Source organism: Nipponia nippon, unplaced genomic scaffold (genome assembly GCF_047370975.1).
Source record: "Nipponia nippon isolate SJK-2023a ecotype South Korea unplaced genomic scaffold, ASM4737097v1 scaffold_34, whole genome shotgun sequence".
Taxonomy (NCBI): domain Eukaryota; kingdom Metazoa; phylum Chordata; class Aves; order Pelecaniformes; family Threskiornithidae; genus Nipponia; species Nipponia nippon.
This window is the reverse complement of record NW_028262352.1, coordinates 3,645,711-3,671,001: the sequence shown is the minus strand read 5'-3', so window position 1 is coordinate 3,671,001 and position 25,291 is coordinate 3,645,711. Positions and strand designations below refer to the sequence as shown.

The following is a 25,291-nucleotide window of genomic DNA, read 5'->3' as shown; positions in this document are numbered from 1 at the left end:
GCTCCAGCGCCTGAAGTGCCTCCTCCCCTCCTTCTTCACTGACCTTGGCATCTGCAGGGTTGTCTGTCTATGTCTACGTAGACATTGTTGTTTGTATGTCTACGTCAGACCTGGAAGCTCCACTCCTACTACATAAGCTAAGGCCACTTTTTTAGACAATGTCATGAATCCAAGTGTTTCTGTGTTGCCCTGCGATTGGCTGGTTGCCATTTTTGACACTGGTATACCCATGTGATCTCAGAGCATCCTCTGATTGACTGCCCATTTCTTTTGGACCCCAAAGTGCTCACATATAAAAACATATACATTTCCATGTATCTATACATCTTGTATATTTGCACGTTATATATATTATTTATACATAGATGTAGAACATATTTTTTTATATCTATACACACACACAAGTAGATAGATACTCTATATACAGGTGTGTATATATATATCCATAAAAATTATTAAAAATTAAAGTTTAAATGTGAACAGAAAGTAATTAAACTAAATAAACTTAAAAAACACCTTTTAAAAGTCTGCTGAACAAACTTTTTTCAGTCTGCTGAACAAGCTGTAACATGTTTGGGCTTGGGGGGAATGCCAAAAAGGGGGGGAATAGGGGGTTTGGGCACAAACAAGTTGGAACATGCCTGAGGGCTATGGACCCCTCCTAGGAGGCCCATCTAGGGGCCCCTTCACAATCTCCACCCCATGCAAAGAAGAGACCAATCCTGTGAGCCAGACTGAGAGGCCTCCTGCATCCAGTCCCAGCCCAACAGGATGACCATGCAATATTATTGGGGCAGCTTCTGGACTTTGTACTGTGCTTAAAGATGCAGGCAAAACTCTTAAAAAGGAAAACCAGGACAAAACACCAACTTCAGAACAACATGTGCATAAAGACAACAAGGAAAAGCCCCCAAGGGATTCCCCCCCCCCCCCCAACCACGTAAACCAGAAGAACTAGCCGATAGGCCCATGAATGGGAAACTGTTTTGAGGTAAGTGTCACACAGAGAGGGCAGGTGGTGGCAGGAGCTCCCTTTGCCTATGGCTGTGGGAAAGAATATTGGGTTTATGTGGCAAGGTTTGGCAGGGGCGGGGCTACAGGGGTGGCTTCTGTGAGAAAACACCAGGGGCTGCCCCCATGTCAGACAGAACCAGTTCAGTCAGCAAAGCTGGTGGCACCTCTGTGATAAGATTTTTTTTTTTTTTAAAAGGGTAAAAAACCCTATACAGCAGCTGCAAGGGAGAAGAGTGAGAAAAACGTGAGAGGAACAACCCTGCAGAAACCAAGGTCAGTGAAGAAGGAGGGGGAGGAGGTGCTCCAGGTGCTGGAGCAGAGATTCCCCTGCAGCCCATGGAAAAGACCATGGTGATTCAGGTTGTCCCCCTGCAGCCCACCGAGCACCACATCACTGCAGCCCACAGAAGACCCCAAGCTGGAGGAGGCTCCTGGCAGGAACCACAGCCCATGGAGAAGAATCCATGCCGGAGCAGGCTTTCTACCAGAAACTGCAGCTGTGGAGGACCCACGCTGGAGCAGTCTGTTCCTGAAGGACTGTACCCCACAGAACAGGATGGAAAGGGCCCATGCTGGAACAGTTCTTTAAGGACTGTATTCTCTGAGAGGGACCCCATGCTGGAGCAGGGGAACAGTGCGAGGAGGAAGGAGCAGCAGAGATGAGGTGTTATGAATTGAACACAACCCCCACCCCACCGTGCCACTCATGGGAGGAGGAGGTAGGATAGTCAGGAGTGAAGGTAAGCCTGGGAAGAAAGGGGTGTAGAGGGGGAAGGTGGTTTTAGTTTTGTTTCTCACTATCCTACTCTGTTATTAATTGGCAATAAGTTAATTCTCCCCTAGTCTGTATTGCCTGTGATGGTAATTGGCAAGTGATATCCCTGTCCTTATCCTGACCTATGTGCTTTTCATCTTATTTTCTCCCCCTCTCCTGCTGAGGAGGAGTGAGAGAGTGGCTTGGTGGGCACCTGGCAGCCAGCCAAAGTTAACCCACCACAGTTATATACCTCATTCAACAAAGAAAACATCCACACTTATTGCTTCCAAAAATAACTTAAATATTTTAGCTTTTCACCAGACAGGTATTATTTGCAATGTATACTTTAACCACCCAGTTCCCTCATGGACACAGTAAAACTTTTCCCCTCAAGTGCAGGATCCTGGGGGTGGGGCAGCACGCACACAGCGGCAGGCACCTGCATTTGGGGACAATATGTTCTAGGATTGGTGAGCACTTAACACGTTTAACAAGTGGCAAGGTTATATTTGCCTGCCCCTTTCCCCCCCAAAAAAAGAGGATTCAATTAAAAAAAGTATTTAGAAGTCAGTGATTAATCAGCCAGCATGATACTGAAGCAAGAAGGGCTAATGTAATTATTGGCTGTATAAGTCAGGGGAATAATGAGTCAAGAGAGATATCTCATTGGTGCAGACAGAATCAGTCAGACACCATATACAGCTCTGGAATCCATACTTTAAAAAAAAAAAATCAAAAATAACACAGAAGGAAAAGAGTTCAAAATAAAATTCAGGTACGCAAAATGCCTCACAGAGAGAACCATCTGTTTAGTTATCAAAGAGAGACAACTGGGAGGTCAACTGTGGTGTGCCACAGCACCTTCACAAAGTGAAAACAAAGTATTAAAAGACTCTAGCTAGCAGATAAAAGCATAACAGGAGTTAGGGTTTGGAATCAGATGCCAATTTGCATTAGAAAATAGGTATATGTTTTCAGCAATTAGCATGATTAACTATTGGAACAAGCAAACAAAAACCCCATAGATCCTGCATCCTTAGAATCCTCAAATCAAGACCAGATTCCTTTTATCTAGGACAGTTCACATTTTTGTCAAAAGCAGTTTTGTTCAATGCAAGGGCAACTGTGTGGAAGTTAATGGTTTGATACACAGGCAGTCAGACAAAAATCTCAGTCCATTCTGGCCCTAAACTCTGAGAATACAATCGTGACTTCAAACAGTCTCTATGCCTTAATGTTTTGGAGGTAAAGTAATTTGAAATGAACAAAATAGGCCATAAGATTTCAAAGTTTCCATTCCACAAGTCAAGCCTACAGATAACTGCTGTTAAATACGACAAATAAACTTAATGTAATAAAAACAATATGCCACAAATTCTCCTAATAAGTTAGCTGAAGAGCACTGTATTGCCAAAACTATTCCAAGTAATCGACTCACAGCTTCCATTATATCAGTCTGTATATTTCAACTAGTAAATGGCGCCTGCTCTCCACAAAATGCTATCTATACATAATACAGTACATCCTAAGTAATGAACATTTGTAGTTAGCCAGTTGGCTCATACTTTTTACCTTGTTCTTTCAGGTGCCAAATTAGGGGGTGGGGAGGGATTGTATAAGGACAACACCTTACAAAAAAAGTAATTAACCCTGGCCATTGTAGTTTTTGCAGGCTATAGGGTGGTTTGTTTTTTTTTTGTTTGTTTGTTTGTTTTTGTTTTGTGGGGGTGTTTTGGGTTTATATAGGAATAATTAAATAGGAACCATTTATAAAGTATAAATGGTTCCTATTATTTATTTATACTTTTAGATTAATATTTGCATGCACATGACACGAGAAGATAGCCAACAATCTCACAGTCATGAGATTCTTAGTGTATCCAACAACATTACAATAGATAAATGATCTACTGAAGACAGAATATCATGCACTGTCTTATTATACATGTACTGGTTTTGGCTGGGATACAGTTAAATTTCTTCCTAGTAGCTTGTATGGGGCTATGCTTTAGATTTGTGCTGGAAACAGTGTTGATAATACAGGGATGTTTTAGTTATTGCTGAGCAGTGCTTACACAGAGTCAAGGCCTTTTCTGCTCCTCACACTGTCCTGCCAGTGAGTAGGCTGGAAGTGAGTTTCTTACTTTTACCCTTCCAATTCTCCCCCATCCCACGGGAGGGGAGGAAGTGAGCAAGTGGCTGTGTGGTGCTTAGTTGCCAGCTGGGGTTAAACCATGGCAATACATAAGGGTGGAAAAAAAAATTCTCAGTTTTATTTATGAACTAAATAATCATTTACAAACCAGCAGTTAAATCTTTGTTCCAGTAACCTGAAAAAAAAATTACTCTTAAGCACATACTGCACAGCACACATTCCCCAACACACATGCAAATGTTTCCCACCATACTATGCTATTCACAAAACAAATACACCCTCAATTTCACCTAATAATGGTAGTTATTGCCACCAAAATAAGCGTTTTTACATAGTCAGTTTTAATGTTAGCGTCAGTCACAAGGTTAAAATGTTTAACAGCAACCCAAACATATGAGGGTATAGTGAATTCCCTTCCCATCACTTTAAACAAACTCAATCATTTTTCATCTATGCAAACAAGTTGTTCCATGAGTAATAGAACTAACAGAGCCTGGTTTCCGTTGCATTTGTGCCTTTACTTTCCTCAATCATAGTAACAACCAACATACCCTTGATATCTGCAGTTCTCACCCAAGTCTCCTCAACGCTTTCCCCAGCTGACTCCACATCACCTAACTACAAGCTGGGCGAGAGGCAATCATTGCTACACGACTGGTTGCCAAAAGCTAATCAGAACAGGTAAGTCTTGAGCTCACCATACTGTCTCACACACTTATTTAGGTCCCTTATCTACGTTTATTCAGCCATCAATTTATTTTTATTATTATTTTCAAGAAAACATGTAGGAATTTGATTTCTTTATCCCTCTGCAAAACATAGCACAAATCATTCACAAGTATGAGGAACGACAGGTTGACTATGAATGGCTGGGGGGGGGAAAGAGTGAGTGAGTGAGTCTGTGTGTTTGGGGGCAGGGTTTTGTTTGGGGGTTTTATTTGTTTGCAGTTGTTTTTGGGTTTGGTTTGGGGTTTTTTTGTTGGTTTTTTTTTGTTTTGTTTTTAAGAAGCCCCTAATGATAACAGTTATTTAACTATACCTTTCTAAATGAAGTAAACTGCTCATGGCAAATTCACTTTTTTCAACTAGCCTGTACCTAGAGACAACATCTGAGAATTACATTTGCCACTATAAAGAATAATCTCTAAAAAGAACATGTCAAGTGCTTCAAAAAGCAAGTGCAATTTGACAAGCTCTTACTATACAAGGTAGGTTTCAAAAAAAAAAAAAATCAAGTTCTCTGAAGTAGACATATCTATTCCTACAGACTCTTGAACTCTATGAAAGAAGACATTTTAGAGTTTACATGCTAACGAAGCTAAAAAACAAGATTTATTTTTTTTTAATTAAATAATCAGTCATTCAGACAGAATTTACCCCTCAGAACCAACTCAACTCAACTTTCACTTTAAATGAAGTTATCTTCCTGGTAGAAAAAGGAAAATGGCATTACCTGTCAAATCATTGCTCTTTTATTCTGTCCTGCAACATGCCTGTAAGACTTTCAGACCTTTGTAGTGACAAGTTTCATTCAAATCTTCAATAGCAAATAAACTTTTTCCATCTCCTAAGCTCTCACCACTGGGAATATTTTATACGCTAGCAGTTTAAATACAGAAGTATTTCTTCTCAAGATTAACTTAACAGAAACCTGATTTGAAGAAGAGCAGCAAGTTTTTCCTCAGCTCTTCAAATAGACTACAGTAAGAACTGCTGCATACAGTATCTGTTTCAATCAAACACAACAGTACATATCACAACAGCAAGGGGGGGGTTTAATGCAATGCAACCCCACCCTCTCCACCCTTTGATTGTATTAATTACTTCAGCATAGCAAGTACATTCAGAACAAAGTCTGTGAGCCTTGACTTTCATCTTCCCAAAACATGTCTTTTATTAAAATTATTAATTTACCCTAGAGACAGGGCTCCAATACAAGTCCTGTACCAAGTAATAGATTCTGAAATTGGGCAGTGTCTTTCCAGCTGTTGACTTATTTCCATCAGACATTCTAGTCTGACGTTCCTAAGTCAGTTTTCTCTGGTGTCCCTTCAAACCTGATGGGAGTACCTATCCCAGCACAAGGGGGTAGTTTGAACTGTTACTTAACCCTTTTTACTAGTAAAATCAAAAAGGAAACAGTTTAAACCACGGGACATTTAAAAATATCAACATTCTGAAATCTGTTGCATCACCAAATACTGCTGATAAAGGCTTCCATTTAGTATCTCTGTCTTTTAAACTATGTACCAGTCAGACCACTATCCCAATATAAAAGGATGAAGAGTTATATATACACATATAAACAAACAGGAATATTCTACGCTCGCATTCTTGCAAGATCTCATTACATTTGCAGTGTTTGTCAAAATGTACATCCACTTTACAGATCATATCTACCTTAAAGTTTCCATGCAAATATTTTTAATATATTCCCGAAGTAGCTTCCTGGAGAATCCAACATTTTGGTCTAAAATTACTTTAGTCCAGAAGGATCGTTATGCACATGAGATTTCAAAGACAGAACGAACGTTGTGTTTAAATAGCATCTGATTATTTTTTTTTTATTTTAACCTTCTCATCCACAACTTCAATTCTAAGAAACATAGGTAGACAATTATGTAGGACTCCTGAAAAAATACCAAAGCAAAACACTTCTAAAGGAACATTCTAGAGTACACATGGGTAATCAAACATAATTTCTAGGTCTAGGTTTCTCAGTCATCCATATTTCACATCCAGAGGGCAAAAAAAATGACTAAACTGACTTGAGATTATGCATACACAGAGTTATAGAGTATACAACATTTCCCGAAACAAAAATATATGTGAACTAGCAAAGAGCATCCAAGTATTATACAACCATAGCATTAAAGTATTGTCTCCTGCAGTTTCTTCATAGGACCTTCTGAAGCGAAATCAATTACTTTTCAACAAGAGACTGACTACCACGTTATTCCATAGCACCACAACTCACTGACAAATTCAACATTTGTAGAAAATAAACAGAACTTGGTAGTAGAAGACAAATCAACAAATACTCGGGGGGGGGGGGAACAATACAAACCACAAACATTCCTTTTTTAATCTATCAGTGCTATTTCAATTCCTACTTCTCACAGGACTTGAAAACCTAAGCCATACACAGCATCAAAACCCCACATCTGTATAACTGAGGTAATTTAGCAAGGAATACGCCCACTCCATTCTGACTAGAGACACATTCCCTCCCCCTTCCAACAGTGGGGGTTTAATCAATGCAAAACCATTAATAGGGGTGGAGGGAGTTTTCTGAACGCGACTCAAGACAGCTCTCATCCAAACCCCACCACCACCTCTCCACAAACGTTCCTTATCACCCTGCTGAGCTACACACCTAAGCCAACCCACAGTAATGCGAGGTCTCCATGCAAACCTGAAGACAAAAGTCTGCTGGCAGAACGCAGGGACACACAAACCAGGCACCCGGAAAAAAAGAATCGTTACCACTCCTCCAGAAGCCAGGAAGCTTAATAGTTGGAATAGGAAAGGGAGGGGTGAAAACAGAAGGGGGAAAAAGGTGGGGGGAGAAAAAATGTGTGGGGTTTTTTTTTTAAAGGAAAAGACACCTTTCCCCTTGGTGGGCAAAAGCTACCCTTAAGCACGAAAAAGGAAGGGGGTTTGGGGGGGGGGGGGGGGGAAGAAACATCGAACCCACCGAGACAATAACGTGCATTTTCTGCATCAGAAAAAGTTCACGCACAACCTGCCCACGCCCACACCCAACCTGGTGTCGTGTCGTGTCGTGTCTATCCCGCTCCCCCCCCAGCACCGGAGGGCGGCAGACTGACCTGTCAACAAACGGCAGCGACGGCAACAGAAAAGAAGATGAGCTACGCTGTGCCCGGCCGCTAAGAGAAGGGGGAGGAGCAAGAATCTTTTATCTTCAAGGGGTTGATTCCCGTCCCCTTTTCCTTCCAGTTCCCCTTTTATTTTTTCCCTACCCCCTCAAAAAAAAAAAAAAAAAAAAAGAAAAATATATTTTCTGTCCTTCCTCCTCCCCTCCCAATATTCCGACTCAGAGTTTAAAACAAAGAGACGGAAATAGCCGAGTGCGGACCGAATGAAGCCGAGTGAGCGTGTCATGCATATGGTGCATGCGCACTGTGTGTACACATACGCTCAGATCTATATCCTTGCCTCTCTCGAGATATGGGATTGGTTTCGCGTCATCCATTCCTCCAATCCCACTCCGTTATGCGTGTGGTGAAAGGGGAGCAGTGTCTTTCCGGTGGGATGGGGAAGAGAATCGAAAGGTAAAAGGGAGAAAACTCGTGGGTTGAGATAAGAACAGTTTAATAACTGAAGTAAAATAAAATAGAATAGTAGTAATAGTAGTAGTAATAATAATACAATAATAATATACAAAGCAAGTGATACACTCTACAATTGCTCACCGACCGATGCCCAGCCCATCCCCGAGCAGCGATCACTGCCCCCCGGCCAACTCCCCCCACCTTATATACTGAGCATGACGTCATACGGTATGGCAGAGCCCTTTGGCCAGTCTGGGTCAGCTGTCCTGGCTGTGCCCCCTCCCAGCTTCTTGTGCACTGGGCAGAGCCTGGGAAGCTGAGAAGTCCTTGACCAGTGTAAGCACTACTTAGCAACAACTAAACCATCAGTGTGTTATCAACATTATTCTCATCCTAAATCCAAAACACAGCACTATACCAGCTACTGGGAAGAAAATCAACTCTATCCCAGCCGAAACCAGGACACCACCCTAAGCTCGGGGTGGAGGATACCTCTCTGTTGTACTCTGTGTTTCTCCCTAGGGTGGCCCCTGTGGGATTCCTAGCCCAGTATTGCTCCCTCATGCATGCACACTTTTTTCAGGTAGCATCCTTGTATGCTATCTTTTTGTCAAGATGAGAGAGTTTGGGTGAGGGGTGAATTTACCCAGAAATAGCCCTTATGCAATGCATGCTTTTCCCCTATCCCATTTAGCCTTCTTCACACGCAGGGGCAGGCACCACTGGCACTGCTTCCCCCAAACCTGTACCTTCTCCACATGCAAAGACAAGCACCCCAGAACAATCCTCCCCACATCTGCACATTTCCACAGATAGGGACACTCATCACTGTCACAAATGATGTGATAAACAGGGACAGACATTTTCTGCATGACCCTTCTAACATCTCCCTCACATATTGGGAGGACAAACACTCTTACAATCATAGAATCATAGAATCATAGAATTGTTAAAGTTGGATGTAGTAAAGATAAGGGCTGGCGACCGGAAGATCACGCGCTGTACGGAAAGAGTTAAGGGTCGACCCTCCCTTGTCTCCGCCCCTTATAACATGACACGCCTACTGCTGGGGGTATAAAGGTAAACTACTGCGCAGTAAACATTGAAGCTGAACACCTACACTGCGTGTGCTGGCTGTTCCTTCCCCAGCGCAGTAAACATTGAAGCTGAACACCTACACTGTGTGTGCTGACTGTTCCTTCCCCAGCCCGGGTCGGCTGGAGATCCGCTGGTATAACCTTGATATGTAACGAACGCTACATAGTGGTGACCCCGACGTGATCGGCTGCAGGCAGCAGCGATGGAGCTCGCAGAACTCGTAAAGGTACTAAAGTCGGTAGCGACGGAGGTGGGCGAGGATGGGGCGATAAGGAAAAGGCCCACGGGCGACCGCATCCAATGGATGCTACGCCGGGGAGTGCTCGGCGCTCCCACAGAAGTTTTTGGACACCCCAAATTGGGGGAAAATATGCAATGAGCTGACAGAAGTGATCATAAGCAATGTTGGAGGAGCCAGTGACCAGCTTCGTGCCTGGGGAACAGTAGAAAGGGTGCTCAAGAAGGGGTTTGTGGCAAAGCGGTGCTGGCTTGCCGCACGTAGCGCGCTGATGGGGCATGAAGTTCCTGGCAACGAAAAGCCAACGGGTTTAGTCTCGGAGGGGACACAGGCTGGCTGGGAGGGAGCACAGCCAGGGGGGGCTGACCCAGACTGGCCAAAGGGCTATGCCATACCATATGATATCATGCTCAGCAATATAAAGCTGGGGGAAGAAGAAGGAAGGGGGGGACGTTTGGAGTGATGGCGTTTGTCTTCCCAAGTAACCGTTACACATGATGGAGCCCTGCTTTCCTGGGGATGGCTGAACACCTGCCTGCCTATGGGAAGTAGTGAATGAATTCCTTGCTTTGCTTTGCTTGCGCATGCGGCTTTTGCTTTACCCATTAAACTGTCTTTATCTCAACCCATGAGTTTTCTCACTTTTACTCTTCCGATTCTCTCCCCCATCCCACCGGGGGGGAGTGAGCAAGCGGCTGCGTAGTGCTTAGTTGCTAGCTGAGGTTAAACCACGACAGTTTTTTTGGCGCCCAATATAGGGTACAAAGGGTTCGAGACAACGACAGATTTAATTGGAACGTGCTAGATCGAAGTTATAGCAGGTATTGCTGTTTAGCTATTAATCGGCAGGTTTCTGTGCTTGCCACGGGGCTTGCTTGCCTTACTGTATATTAGAGTCTAATGCTCGTTAGTGGCTGCTTTTTGCTTTCTCTGCTTGCTGTACTGCTGAACTGCTTATCATCTTACTCCGCTGTGCCTGGGAACGTTTTGATAACAGCAATGGCCATGTGCCTGGGCTGGCAGATGGCCAGGGCATCTCTGCTGTTTTTCTGTACTGCTGTACTGGACAGGCTGGAACTCCAGTGTGAACTCGAGTTGAAGGGGTGGCCTGTGGGGCACAGACGGGGCCGTCGTTACTGGGGACTGAGCCAACGGAGGAAGGGGAGGCGCAGGGAGGCTATGGCGCAGCGGGAACAAAGGAGTCGGGAAAGGTGTTCCCATTACGAGTGGGGAGTCTAGAGCAGCCACCCACGGAACCTTCGGCACCTTCTGCACCGGCAGATCCGACACCTCCTCAGTACCCCTGGGGCGAGTTGCAACAATGTGTGGAAAGGGAGCTGACTGATAGGTTGCTGGATTGGGTCCCGGGGGCCAATGTGGGATCCCAGCGGTATTGCGAACTATGTGAAGGAAGATGGCGGGAAGGAGAAAAGGAGGGCAAGACACCATCACCTTCTGAGGACGCCCCGTTGCATCCCAGTGATCGACGGGTGCTGGACACACAGAGAGCAGAGCGCAGAAAAAGATCTGAGGAACAAGGAGAACCGGTGTCACGGCTGACGACATGTAGGGGGGGTGGTAGGGCTCCCCCGGCACTGCCAGTGATACCTGAGCTACCAGAGGGACCCCTTACCCCTGGGGCAGTGGGAAAGCGAACTGGTATTACTTTGCAAGATGCTCGCTCTGTGATTGCTGCTTGTCCTGTGTGTTCCAAAGGTCCCCTCTGGGAGGCAGGGGTAAACCCTCGAGGGTTGCAGCCCAACCAAATATGGCAGTCTGATGTTATGATTTATGAACCCTTTAATCCACGTAAGTATCTGCATGTCACAGTTGATACCTGCAGTGGAGTTATTTTAGCGACTATGCATGCTAAACAAAATGCTCTCGCAGTTATTTTACATTGGCAGGACTGTATGGCGCAACTTGGCATCCCACAAAAAATTAAAACAGATAATGGAGCGGCATATGTCAGCAAGAAGACAAAGGACTTTTGCGCGCGCTGGGATATTCAGTTGAGTCATGGCATTCCCTACAACAGTACGGGCCAAAGCATTGTGGAACGCGCGCATCGCACATTAAAAGGGTTACTCGACCGACTTAGGGAGGGGGAAAAGATAAGCCCAGGAACAGGGGTTCCCCCTCCCCTTGGCCCTCCCTTATTTCGGGCACAGTGTCTGTTGACGACGGCACTAATTACCTTAAATCATACCATTTGAGGGAACACCTATAAAACCCAGACTGCAACCCAGGCACATTTCCGGCTCGATGAGAACGAAGGGCCTTACCCTTTGGTTCAAGTACGGGACCTGCAAACCTGTCAATGGAATGGCCCGTATTCCCTCCGTTGCCTGGGACGTGGGTATGTGTGTGTGCAAACCGAGAAAGGGACGCTAGAATGGGTACCCAGTCGAAATATTCGACCGTATAAACATTAATCAATTTATTGAGTCTTATCTTGACAGGTTACCATTTCCCTATGCATCCTGATGGTGTGGGGGAGCAATGAGGGAGCCGTGACGAACTACTGGCTGGATTGGGCAAAATCCATGAACATAACGGATGCGTCTCTGTATATGCCGGCTATTGGACAAGCCTCTACCTGTCTATTGTTCACCCCCTACTTCACTAGCGATAAGGAGGACAGTTGCTGCCACAAGTCAAACCAGAGCTCCACTATCCCAGGCTTACAAAACTGGAATGTTAATAACGCCCAAACTTTTAATAACCGGGCTCATAGTCTTGTTACTTGTTCTTGACCTTGTTGTGCTATTACCCTGTCTGTTACGCTTAATTATGCATTCTAGGAGTCGTATATTAAGAAGTCTTACCACATATCGATTATTTTACGCGCAGCTTTCCCAGCGAGATCCAGAGCTACTGGAGCTAAGGGAGGGGGAAATGTAGTAAAGATAAGGGCTGGCGACCGGAAGATCACGCGCTGTACGGAAAGAGTTAAGGGTCAACCCTCCCTTGTCTCCGCCCCTTATAACATGACACGCCTACTGCTGGGGGTATAAAGGTAAACTACTGCGCAATAAACATTGAAGCTGAACACCCACACTGTGTGTGCTGACTGTTTCTTCCCCAGCCCGGGTCGGCTGGAGATCCGCCGGTATAACCTTGATATGTAACGAATGCTACAGTTGGAAAGGACCTCTGAGATCATCAAGTCCAACCTGTTAACCTAACTGCCTGGTCCACCTCTAAACCATGTCCCTAAGCACCACATCCACATGTTTTTTGAATGCTTCCAGGGGCTGTGATTGTACCACCTCCCTGGGCAGTATGTTCCAATGCCTAACCACTCTCTCTGTGAAGAAATTTTTCCTAATATCCAATCTAAATCTCCCCTGGCACAACTTGAGCCCATTTCCTCTTGTCCTGTCGCTTGTTACTTGGGAGAAGAGACTGACCCCCACCTTGCCACAACCTCCTTTCAGGTAGTTGTAGAGAGCAATAAGGTTTCCCCTCAGCCTCCTCTTCTCCAGGCTAAACAACCCCAGCTCCCTCAGCTGCTCCTCGTAAGACTTGTGCTCTAGACCCTTCACCAACTTCATTGCCCTTCTTTGGACACTCTCCAGCACCTCAGTGTCTTTCTTGGAGTGAGGGGCCAAAAAGTCAACACAGTACTCGAGGTGCGGCCTCACCAGGGCCGAGTACAGGGGCACTATCACCTCCCTGGTCCTGCTGGCCACACTATTCCTCATACAGGCCAGGATGCCATTGGCCCTCTTGGCCACCTGGGCACACTGCTGGCTGGTGTTCAGCCAGCTGTCAACCAACACCCCCAGGTCCTTTTTCTGACAGGCAGCTCTCCAGCCACTCTTCCCCAAGCCTGTAGCATTGCCTGGGGTTGTTGTGACCCAAGTGCAGGACCAGGCACTTAGCCTTGTTGAACCTCATGCAGTTGGCCTGGGCCCATCGATCCAGCCTGTCCAGGTCCCTCTGTAGGACCTTCTTACCTTCAGGCAGATCAACACTTCCGCCCAACTCGGTGTCGTCTGCAAACTTACTGAGGGTGCAATATACAATATTGCGATATAGAAGGAAAGATCTCACTGCCACAGCCCACCAACACCCTTATTTACACAGGAATAAACCCTGCACAACCCACCAACAGGTTTTCTCCACCAACAACCTCCACACACAGGACTCTCTAGTCCTCTATTCACAGCACAAAAAGGCACCAGAACAATCTCCCAACATTAAACTCACACATGCAACCCACCAACTTCCTAGATTCTCTAGGACCCAAATACTCCCCCATCCACAGGTCTAGACTTCAGAAACAGCTCACATCATCTCCAAGACACGCTCACATTTTAAGTCCAGAAAATGGATGTCCAATTCCTAACAGTACCAACATTCCCCAGACTGTAAAGATGAGTTGAATTTTTCAAAATAATGAGATTAATAAATAAGATTTACATTCTGGACAATTCTTATGCTTTCAGATTTCAGTGTTTAAAGCCATATCATATTCCAAAGTTTTCTCCAGAAGCATATAGGTTGTTTGTTTTTTTAACATCCTCCCCCAAATAATCACATACTTCTTTAAGTTGGAGCTTTAAGTAGTCCACCAGTTACAATGAAACTTAAACAGGAGCTGGGAATGCTGGTGACAAGATATTTGCAGTTTTTCATTGGGTTGCATAAGTCAAACACTTCAACTGAAAGCCCTGCTGAAAGACAAAGCATGAGGACAAATTTGCAAAGCAGGAACTGAGGTTGAGCTCATGCCACATAGCATTACTTAATTCAATTTATTGCCAATTAAAAATAGGATGGTGAGAAACAAAGCCAAAAACTAAAACACCTTCCCCCCACCCCCCCTTTTTTTCCCAGGCTCAACTTCACTCCTTCATTCCGAATCCTGACTCCTCTGCCTCCTCCCTGCCACCACTCCCAGCAGCACAGGGGGGATGGGAAATGGGGGGTTGCCATCAGTTCATAACACTTCATCTCTGCTGCTCCTTCCTCCTCACACTTTTCCCCTGCCCCAGTGTAGGTCCATCCCATGGGCTGCAGTCTTTCAAGAAAATCTCCAGTGTGGGTCTTCTTCACAGGCCACAGTTCCTGTCAGGAGAGCCTGCTCCTATGTGGGCTCTCCATGGGCTGCATCTTCCTTCAGAGCATATCCACCTGCTCTGGCATGGGGTCCTCCATGGGCTGCAGTGTGGATATCTGCTCCAGCATGGCCCTCTCCATGGGCTGCAGGGAAATATCTGCTACAGTGCCTGAAGCACCTCCTCCCCCTCCTTCTTCTCTGACCTTGGTGTCTTCAGGATTGTTTCTCTCACTTTTTTTTTCCTCACTCCTCACTGCCTGTGCAGCGTTTTTTACCCTTTCTTAAATTTGTTTTCACAGAGGCATCATCAGCTTCTCTGACTGGCTTTCCTTTGGCCTGCGGTGAGTCCATGTTTTGCACCAGGACATGCTGGTCCATTACAATCCCCGTAAGATTCTGTAAGGTATAATTTAAAATACTATTTATTAGGTTTAACACTGTAAGGAGAGAATAGCATAGATAATCGTATGCCCCTTTACATGTTGGGAGCCCTGAGCAGTGTAGCATTGAACAGGACTCCAACCAACATGCAGCATACCATGCAGTCACTGTCCATAGCAGAGATTCTTCCCTTTTGGTCTTTCAAGCTATTATGGGATTTTCTTACAAGGAAACAGCTCTATATCATATCTACAGTCAAACAGAAATTATGTTCACGAGAACTTCTTGCTGCACTGTTAGATAAAGGTAAGGTCATGCATGTGACATAATCGATGGTACTGAGTGGGAGCTGCCTGCAGGCTCCTGTGTTGCAATGAGGTGGCTGAGTTTATCCTGTGGCGAAGGACTATGTGCAGCACAACACAGGCCTGAAGGCCATGTACGTGTAGTGCAGCACAGCACAGGTCTGGGTGTACTTGGGTTAACTGTTATGTGGATCACTAACTCCTCAATGTACCATGGTCTTTCAGTCAGGATCACTACAGTCCATTGCTGAGCTGGCTGGAACTGGCTATATCTGGCACAGAGGCTACCTCTGCAGACCCCACCACCAAAACCTTGCCATGTCAACCCCAATACAAATGGCTATTTAAAATTATCTTATTTACGTACAGTTCAGTCAATTCCTTTCTCTACAGCAGGAACTAACTGGGGGGAATCACTCAGACTGCCAAATTCTCCACCTAGGGTGTTAATCAACACACTGAAGCATAGAAGTAGTGCCTATCATTTGTCCTATGCACAGCAGGAGCTGCCTGGGGGAACCACCTGGGCTGTCCAGAATCCCACCCACCCAGAGAGTGATCCTGTAGCTATTAGTTGATTTGTTGACTGAACTTCTATGCAGATTCACAATCACCTTGTCTCAAATCAATCCATTGTCTTATCTAGGCACAGACAAGCTGGGGAGTTCCTGGACCACCCAGGAATTAATGACTAGGCCCACCACGTATACACACAAGCACAGCTCTGATATTCAGCTGTACCATAATTGCAACTATAGGGCAAACTTGAATTTCCTCCCTATATCACAATTATAACTTAAATTCCATAGATTTTGCCACACTGTAAAAGAGCATTGCCTTATTCAATCATGTCTCTACGCTAATGTGCGCAGCATGAAGAATAAACAAGAGGAGCTAGAAGCTTTGGCTCAGTCCCAGAGCTATGACATCATTGGCATAAGCGAATCCTGGTGGGATGAGTCCTGTGACTGGTGAGCCCTGATGGATGGTTATAGGCTCTTCAGGAGGGATAGGCAGGTGTCCTGGTTTCAGCTGGGATAGAGTATTTTTTAGAGTTAACTTTAGAGTTAAGTCTTGGTAGCCGGTATGGGGCTGTGTTTTGGGTTTAGGATGAGAACAATGTCGATGATACACTGATGCTTTGGTTCTTGCTAAGTAGTGCTTAGTGTTGCTAAATAGGTGCTAAGTGGCGCTCACACTGGTCAAGGACTTTTCAGCTTCCCCTGCTCTGCTGGGTGCACAAGAAGCTGGGAAGGGGCACAGCCGGGGCGGGGGGGGGGGGAAGGGGGGTGCTGACCCAGACTGGCCAAAGGGCTATTCCATACTATGTGACGTCATGCTCAGTATATAAGCTGGGGGAAGAAGAAGGAAGGGGGGGACATTGGGCGTGATGGCGTTTGTCTTCCCAAGTAACCATTACATGTGATGGAGCCCTGCTTTCCTGGGGATGGCTGAACACCTGCCTGCCAATGGGAAGTAGTGAATGAATTCCTTGTTTTGCTTTGTTTGCGTGCACGGTTTTTGCTTTGCCTATTTAACTGTTCTATTTTATTTTACTTCAATTATTAAACTGTTCTCATCTCAACCCACGAGTTTTCTCCCTTTTACCCTTCTGATTCTCTCCCCCATCCCACTGGCAGGGAGTGAGCGAGCGGCTGCGTGGTGCTTAGTTGCTGGCTGGGGTTAAACCACGACAGCAGGGCAGGTGAGGTGGGGGGTGGTGCTGTATGTAAGAGGGGGTTGGATTGTATGGCACTTGCAGTTGGCGATGACACGGTTGAGAGCCTCTGGGTAAGGATTAAAGGGAAAGCAAATAAAGCAGAAATTGTGGGATTCTACTATCGACCACTCAGCCAGGATGATGACACCAATGAATTATTCTATAGGGAATTAAGGGATATCTCTAGATCAGCTGCCCTTGTCCTTATGGGGGATTTTAACTTCCCAGACGTCAGCTGGGAATATCATACAGCAGACACAAACAGGTCCAGGAAATTCCTGAAGCACGTTGAAGATGATAACTTCTTGGTGCAAGTACTAAGGGAGCCGGCTAGGAAAAGTGCCCTCCTAGATTTGTTGTTTGTAAACAGAGAGGGTTTCATGGGCAAAGTGGTGATTGGTAGCTGTCTTGGTCACAGTGACCATGAAGTAGTTGAGTTTCAAATAGTTGGCGATAGGAGAAAAACTGCCAGCAAAACTTTGACCCTGGATATGGGGAGAGCAGACTTTGGGCTGCTGAAGGAGCTAGTTAGTAAGGTCCCCGGGAATCTGCTTTTGAAGGTATTGGGGTCTATGAATGCTGGTCACTTTTTAAGACCCATCTCTTAAGAATGCAGGATCAGGCAATCCCAAAGTGTCAGAAGTCAAGTGGGTGAAAGGTCTCAAGGGCAAGACTTAGGAACAGCTGAGGTCACTTGGCCTGTTCAGCTTGGAGAAGAGAAGGCTGAGGGGTGACCTCATTGCAGTCTACAACTTCCTCAAGAGGGGCAGCGGAGGAGGAGGTGCTGATCTCCTCTCTCTGGTGACCAGCGATAGGACATGAGGAAATGGAATGAAGCTGCGTCAGGGGAAGTTCAGATTGGACATTAGGAAAAGGTTCTTCACTGAGAGGGTGGTCGGTCACTGGAACAGGCTCCCCAGGGAAGTGGTCATGGCACCAAGCCTGTCAGAGTTCAAGGAGCGTCTGGACGATGCTCTTAGTCATATGGTTTAGTTTTATGTAGTCCTGCGAGTAGCAGGGAGTTGGACTTGGTGATCCTTATGGGTCCCTTTCAACTGGAGATATTCTAGGATTCTATGAAGAGTTTATAAGGAAATCTATTTCATGTACAATACTTGGCTATGAGTACTACTTGATATATATATATGAAGGAAAATTACAATTGTTTTATATTCATATTTTTTTCATTATTTCTACAAGAAATTAAAAAGATCTGGTTTAAATTGAAACATTTTTATTTTGTTTGAAAACCTAAGTATAGTTTGTTGACATTCCTAGTACAGTTGTTCTGGGCTCTTGTTTTAAGATGTTTCGGTTTTTTTATATGTTTCTTTCAGCTTTATCACCACTTTGAAGTGCAAAGAAAGAAGAATCCTCTCCGAGGGGGAAAAAAAGCTACTCTTTTGAACAACTTTCCTACCTGCTAGTGCAGTCACAACTCAAAGTGACCTTTCATAAAGAAACAAAAGGTGGAAGAAAAAAAAATGTCCAATCCTTCTATAGTGATATCAGAATTCAGGCTCTTTGTAAGTGAATCTGCTTGGAGTTGACAGCACTTGGACTGGATTCCAGTTGTATGTATCTTGGCTTTTTTTTGTTTCAGCAGAACAACTGATGATTAAAAAATTCATTTTGCCACTTAAACTGTTCTGAAGTCACATCTGGAACAAATTGTTGAATAAGGCAACTCTAATTTTTGTCACATTGATCATTCTTCTGGCCATAACTACACATTTCATAATAGTCCCAAAGGAGAGTTACTCAATAAATAAAAAACATTGTCACATGCTAAAAAACACTTCAAAAGTTCTATTTGCAAACTACTTTTCTAGTAAGACAACCCTGACTTTCTGACAAATTCTTCTGAGTTAGGAAGGATAATTGAATGCCAACCCTGAGAAGAATGTCGGGAGGATGCTATTGTCAAACAAAAGCTGGCTACTTCTTCAAGAGGTGTCTTGACTAGTTCTTCAAGAGGCGCATAGGTTTGCTGACACTAAAGAAAAGGTAGGCTGATTGATTTCTTTTTCCCCTGATTTAAAATGTGAAATTAAGACTGAAAGGTCAAGAAGGATGAAGATAAGGTGACAGCCCCGCCCCCCCAAATACCCCCCCCCCCCCCAAAAAAAAACATGGAAGCTGTGAGCGCACTATAATTCAGGCTTGTGCACTTTCCATATATGACTATATCACCTGTTTTGGATTGGGTCGGGTTTTGGGTTGGGGTTTTATTTTGGGGGGGTGTTACTGTGAATCCTAAATAGGATCCCTGCCTTCCTCAGTGTATGGGGAGGTATTTAATGCTTTTTATTCCATGTTGTACATGGCTGCAGGCTGTATTTTATACATACTAGTCAGACCTCTGCTGAATAAAATAAATATGGATTTCCTTCTGGGGGACTCTGTAGTACCCTTGCCATAGTATTAGTGCTTTCCAAGTTTAATACAGAGGGGAGGTAGAATAACTAGGTAATGACAGTATTTTAATGCTTTAATAGATGCTTGAGGGCTTTGCTTTTAATTTTAGGTATCAAATTTGAGCTACAGAGCCTAGTTACATGGAAAAATCAGTGATACTAATGTGTGCTATTGTCGTGGTTCAACCCCAGCCTGCAACTAAGCACCACACACACAGCTGCTCGCTCACTCCCCCCCCCCCCCCCCCCGGTGGGATGGGGGAGAGAATCAGATGAGTAAAAGTGAGAAAACTCATGGGTTGAGATAAAGACAGTTTAATAGGTAAAGCAAAAGCCGCGCACACAAGCAAAGCAAAACATGGAATTCATTCACTATTGGACAAGCCTCTACCTGTCTATTGTTCACCCCCTACTTCACTAGTGATAAGGAGGACAGTTGCTGCCACAAGTCAAACCAGAGCTCCACTATCCCAGGCTTACAAAACTGGAATGTTAATAACGCCCAAACTTTTAATAACCGGGCTCATAGTCTTGTTACTTGTTCTTGACCTTGTTGTGCTATTACCCTGTCTGTTACGCTTAATTATGCATTCTAGGAGTTGTATATTAAGAAGTCTTACCACATATTGATTATTTTACGCGCAGCTTCCCCAGCGACATCCAGAGCTACTGGAGCTAAGGGAGGGGGAAATGTAGTAAAGATAAGGGCTGGCGACCGGAAGATCACGCGATGTACGGAAAGAGTTAAGGGTCGACCCTCCCTTGTCTCCGCCCCTTATAACATGACACGCCTACTGCTGGGGGTATAAAGGTAAACTACTGCGCAGTAAACATTGAAGCTGAACACCCACACTGTGTGTGCTGACTGTTTCTTCCCCAGCCCGGGTCGGCTGGAGATCCGCCGGTATAACCTTGATATGTAACGAACGCTACACCCCTTCTTAAATATTTTATCACAGAGGCACCACCAGCTTCACTGACTGGCTTAGCTTTGGCCAGTGGTGGGTCTGTTTTGGAGCCGTCTGAAACTTTCTCCGTCCACCACGGGGGCAGTTCCTCATCTCTTCTCACAGAGGCCACCCCTGTAGCCCCTCTACTACCAAAACCTTGCCACATAAACCCAGTACAACTCCTGAGATACCTAAAGAAGAAATGAGAGGACTCAAATTACCACCTTAAATGGGAAATTAAAATTAAGACGAGCAAACAATTAATAAATCCTTAGGAAAAATGTATTTAGGAATTTCTCAGATCTGTTCTGTATCACATAAGAGGAAAGTGCATATTACAAACTGAATTAGATCATCTCCCATTAACTGATTTTTAATCCTAATTAATTGTACTCAGATGGAGTTAACTTTCTTCATAGCAGCCTGCATGGTGCTGTGTTTTGTATTTGTAGCTAAAACAGTGTTGATAACACACCAGTGTTTTGACTATTGCTAAACAGTGCTTGCACAGCGTCAAGACTTTCTCTCTTCCCCCCCTCACACACACATACACAGGGAGTAGGTTGGGGGTGGGCAAGAGGTTGGGAGAGGACACAGCCAAGACAGCTGACCCCAACTGAATAAAGGGATATTCCATACCATATAGAACCACAGAATCATAGATTTGTTTAGGTTGGAAAAGACCCTTAAGATCATCAAGTCCAACCATTAACCTAGCGCTGCCAAGTCCACCACTAAACCATGTCCCTAAGCACCACATCTACATGTCTTTTAAATACCTCCAGGGATGGGGACTCAACCACCTCCCTGGGCAGCCTGTTCCAGTGCCTGACTACCCTTTTGGGGAAGAAGTTTTTCCTAATATCCAATCTAAACCTCCTCTGGCACAACTTGAGGCTGTTTCCTCTTGTCCTATCACTTGCTACTTGGCAGAAGAGACTGACCCCCACCTCACCACAGCCTCCTTTCAGGTAGTTGTAGAGAGCAATAAGGTCTCCCCTGAGCCTCCTCTTCTTCAGACTAAACAGCCCCAGCTCCCTCAGCCGCTCCTCATAAGACTTGTGCAATCTTAATTTCACTTACACAGTTATGAATATACTCCCAGACTTGTGTTGATGTTTGCTGAAAGTTATTTCTATGTTACCAACAGTGAATTCAACATTTATTGAAGTCTAAGATTTTACATTCGTCTAAATATTTTACAAATTCCATGTGAAATATTATTAGTTTTGTGATTATCAATCAACTATACAAAATAGCTAATCCTTCTACTGATGGGTTCCTATAACAGCATCAAGACAGATTTATGTTCAGACAGTTTCAATAGTCTCTAAAAAGTTTCAGCATCTGTCTTTAGTGCCTAGCTAACAGTCTCAAAGACCTAAATTAACCCAGCATTCACATCTATTACAAGAGTGGAATAAAAGCAGACTTCAAGCACTTCAGAGATCTGCTTGGAAGAATACCATGGGATATGGCCCTGGAGAGAAGAGGGGTCCAGGAGAGCTGGTTTATATTCAAGGATTACATTCTCCAAACTCAAGAAAGGTCCATTCCAACAAGTAGGAAAGCAAGGAAAGGTGGCAGGAGGCCTGCATGGATGAGCAAGGAGCTCCTGACTGAACTCAGACATAAAAAGGAAATGTACAAGAGGTAGAAGCAGGGGCAGGGTACTCAGGACGAGTATAGAGATTGTAGGGCGCAAGAAGACTTTGTTACAGTAACCCAGGTAGTTTGCCTCCCCCATCCAAGTCCCAAGCACATCTTATCTTGTTGTTACGGTAACCTGGGATAGTTTGCTTCCCCCCCCATCTGCACATACCCTTGCACGGGTGCCAATGTGAAGGCCAGCCGTGGATCTCGGAATTCGGACAACAGCACCTGCATTACATCAGTGAGTTCGCTAATGAGTAAAACAGGACATTGCACATGTATGATATGCTAATCAGCGAAAGTTTTATTATCCACCCCTGCGGTGCTTTCCCTTGAGCTTCACTCCCAAGCAGGGTTCCACTGCATTGGGTCCCTATTTGATTCGTGTCAGTGTGCTGGGTCTCCCACCATGGTAACACTACGCTTTCATTAAAGATAAAAGCTTTCACTTGTGTGTTGTGCCTCGTCCCTGATGGATCCACACCTGCTTTTCACTCGTAACAAGAGATGCTGTCTGATCTTGCAGGGATGGGATTAGAAAAGCCAAGGCCAACTTGGAGCTGAATCTGGCAAGGGGTGTGAAGGGCAACAAGAAAGGATTCTACAAGTACATAAACAGCAAAAGGAAGACTAGGAAAAATGTGGGCCAGCTGTTGAATGGAGCAGGGGAACTGGTGACAAGGGACATGGAAAAGGCCAAGGTACTCAATGCATTCTTTGCCTCAGCCTTTACTGACAAGACTGGCCTTCAGGAATCCCAAGCCCCTGAGACCAGAGGGAAAGTGTGGAGTAAGGAAGATTTACCCTCTGTGGAGGAGGACCAGTTTAGGGAGCGCTTAAATAAACTGGACATACATAAATCCATGGGGCTTGATGGGTTGCATCCACAAGTGCTGAGGGAGCTGACTGATGTCATGGTGAGGCCACTCTCGATTATCTTTGAATGGTCATGGTAATTGTGAGAGGTTCCTGAAGACTGGAAGAGAGCAAATGTCACTCCTATCTTCAAGAAGGGCAAGAAGGAAGATCCAGGGAACTACAGGCCAGTCAGCCTCACCTCAGTCTCTGTGAAGGTGACAGAGAAAATCCACCTGGAAACTGTTTCCAGACACATGAAGGACAAGAAGATGATCAGGAGCAGTCAGCGTGGATTTACAAAGGAGAAATCATGCTTAACCAACCTGATAGCCTTCTACAATGAGGTGACTAGCTTGGTGGATGAGAGCAGTGGATGTTGTTTACCTTGACTTTAGTAAGGCTTCTGACACTGTCTCACATAATATCATCATAGACGAGCTGACAAAGTACAGATTAGATAAGTGGACAGTGAGGTGGACTGAAAACTGGCTGAATGGCCAGGGTTGTGAATGGCAAGGATTGTGAGCAGTGGCACAAAGTTCAGTTGGAGGCAAGTCAGAAGTGGGTTAATACTGGCCAGGGGGTTAATACTGGAGCAAATACTGTTTAACATCTTCATTAATGACCTAGATGCTGGGACACCCTCAGTAAGTTCACAGACAATACAAAACTGGGAGGAGTGGATGAAATGCCAGAGGGTTGTGCTGCCATTCAGAGGGACCTTGACAGGCTGGAGAACTGGGCAGAGAGGAACCTCATGAAGTTCAGCAAGGGGAAATGTCAAGTCCTGCCCCTAGTTAAGAATAACCCCAGGCACCACTACACGCTGGGGGCCAACTGGCTAGAAAGTAGCTCTGCAGAGAAGGACCCTAGGGTTCTGGTGGACAAGTTGATCACGAGCCAACAATGCGCTCTTGTGGGAAAGAAGGCCAACAGTATACTGGACTGCATAAGGAGGAGTGTTGCCAGCATGTCGAGGGAGGTGATCCTTCCTCTCTATTCAGCACCGGTGAGGTCACATCTGGAGTACTGTGTCCAGTTCTGGGCTCCTCAGTATGAGAAAGATATGGACTTACTGGAGCAAGTCCAGTGCAAGGCTACTAAGATGATTAAGGGACTGGAGCATCTTTCATATGAGGACAGGCCAAGAGAGCAAGGACTCTTCAGCCTGGAGAAGAGAAGGCTCAAAGGGGATCTTATCAATGTGTGTTAATATCTTATGGGAGAGAATGAAGATGAGGGAGCCAGACTATTCTCAGTAGTACCCAGTGACAAGACAAGAAGCAATTGGCACAAATTTAAACATGTGAAATTCTGACTGAACAGAAGACTTTTTTTTTACTGTGAGGGTAGTCAAACACTGGCACAGATTGCCCAGAGAGGTTGTGGAGTCTCCATCCTTGGAGATATTCAAAACCCGACTGGACACAGTCCTGGGCAACCTTCTCTAGTTGACCCTGCTTGAGGACTAGATGATTTCACGAGGTCCCTTCCAACCTAAATGATACTGTGAAAAGCATGTTTACCAGCAGCTAAATTTCTCTGGACAATTCCACCTGAAGTAACATTCTTCTGCTCAGACTACTGACATTTTCTGCACAGGTAGTTAACCTGATATGTGGTAGATAAGGACCAGCACTAGGAAGACTGAGATTAGACATCTTGCTTTAACTAACCCTATTCTCTAGGCAAATCCAAGCTTTCCTCTTAATTCCTTCTACAATATTATCTTTTAAAAAAAGGTATGAGATAGAAGGTAATATACCCCCCACCCCCATTTTGGAATGCAGGCAACAGGCTCTGTAAAAATCCTATCTTCCTACCTCTTAATCAGCAAGCACCTTGTCCAAAAGGAAGCCAAAAGTGAATTTGAAAACTTTTCCAGAGCAGGTAATCCAACCTAATTTTGAATTTAAAAAGGAAAAAGAATAGTAAATACATATTTCCAGTATACATAAGTTGTAAGGTGGCTTGTAACATTCAAACACAACTTATTATGCCTTCCAATAGTTCAAACAATACTTGTAACTGAGGGAAGTCCTATGGCCATTGTTAAACAAGAGATGGATTTGGAACAAATTATCCCATCCCTCCTGACTCTATAATCCACTGACCTAGTGCCCAGATTCTTACTTGCATTCAAGTTTAAATGCATTTTGTTCTAAATAAATAGGAAGTGCCCATGTAAAGCTCAGTCTATTTAAAATTGCAAAACAAATGTAATCACATTGTTTACCCCTATTAAGCAGGGAATCAAATATTAATACCTCATGCATTGGTCTATTCAAGTGATATGAAAGACAAATTTCTTATCCTTTGGGCTGTTTTCAAGCTTCACTGAGTACTTGAGGAAAACAATATCTGGCCATAATTACATAGAAA

At 44.6% G+C, this 25,291-nt stretch overlaps 1 protein-coding gene and 2 long non-coding RNA genes across 13 annotated transcripts in view; 1 reads left to right on the top strand and 2 right to left on the bottom strand.

Annotated features, from left to right (window-relative positions):
• Positions 1-8,119, bottom strand: part of LOC104010122 (polycomb group RING finger protein 3) — a 114,130-nt gene extending 106,011 nt beyond the window's left edge. Inside the window, exon 1 of one of the 6 annotated variants that reach the window (XM_087770891.1) lies at positions 7,757-8,119. The gene's annotated coding sequence lies outside the window, so the exon portion shown is untranslated. The other 5 variants (XM_087770890.1, XM_087770895.1, XM_087770897.1 and 2 more) reach the window with 5 other exon arrangements.
• A 1,170-nt stretch (positions 8,120-9,289) lies between these two features.
• On the top strand, positions 9,290-12,615 carry LOC148054114 (uncharacterized). 2 transcript variants are annotated; one of them, XR_015707662.1, is made up of 3 exons: positions 9,290-11,366; positions 11,448-11,594; positions 12,020-12,615. It is a non-coding gene; the product is annotated as an uncharacterized LOC148054114 (long non-coding RNA). The 2 variants fall into 2 exon arrangements; XR_015707661.1 differs by having other exon boundaries at positions 9,291-11,366; positions 11,448-11,568.
• A 455-nt stretch (positions 12,616-13,070) lies between these two features.
• LOC148054113 (uncharacterized) overlaps positions 13,071-25,291 on the bottom strand; it is a 46,688-nt gene continuing 34,467 nt past the window's right edge. For 3 of the 5 annotated variants that reach the window (XR_015707663.1, XR_015707666.1, XR_015707665.1), the window contains 2 exons: positions 20,069-24,809; positions 13,071-15,021 (listed from right to left, as the gene is read on the bottom strand). This is a non-coding gene — a long non-coding RNA (uncharacterized LOC148054113). The remainder of the gene's footprint in view (positions 15,022-20,068; positions 24,810-25,291) is intronic. The other 2 variants (XR_015707664.1, XR_015707667.1) reach the window with 2 other exon arrangements.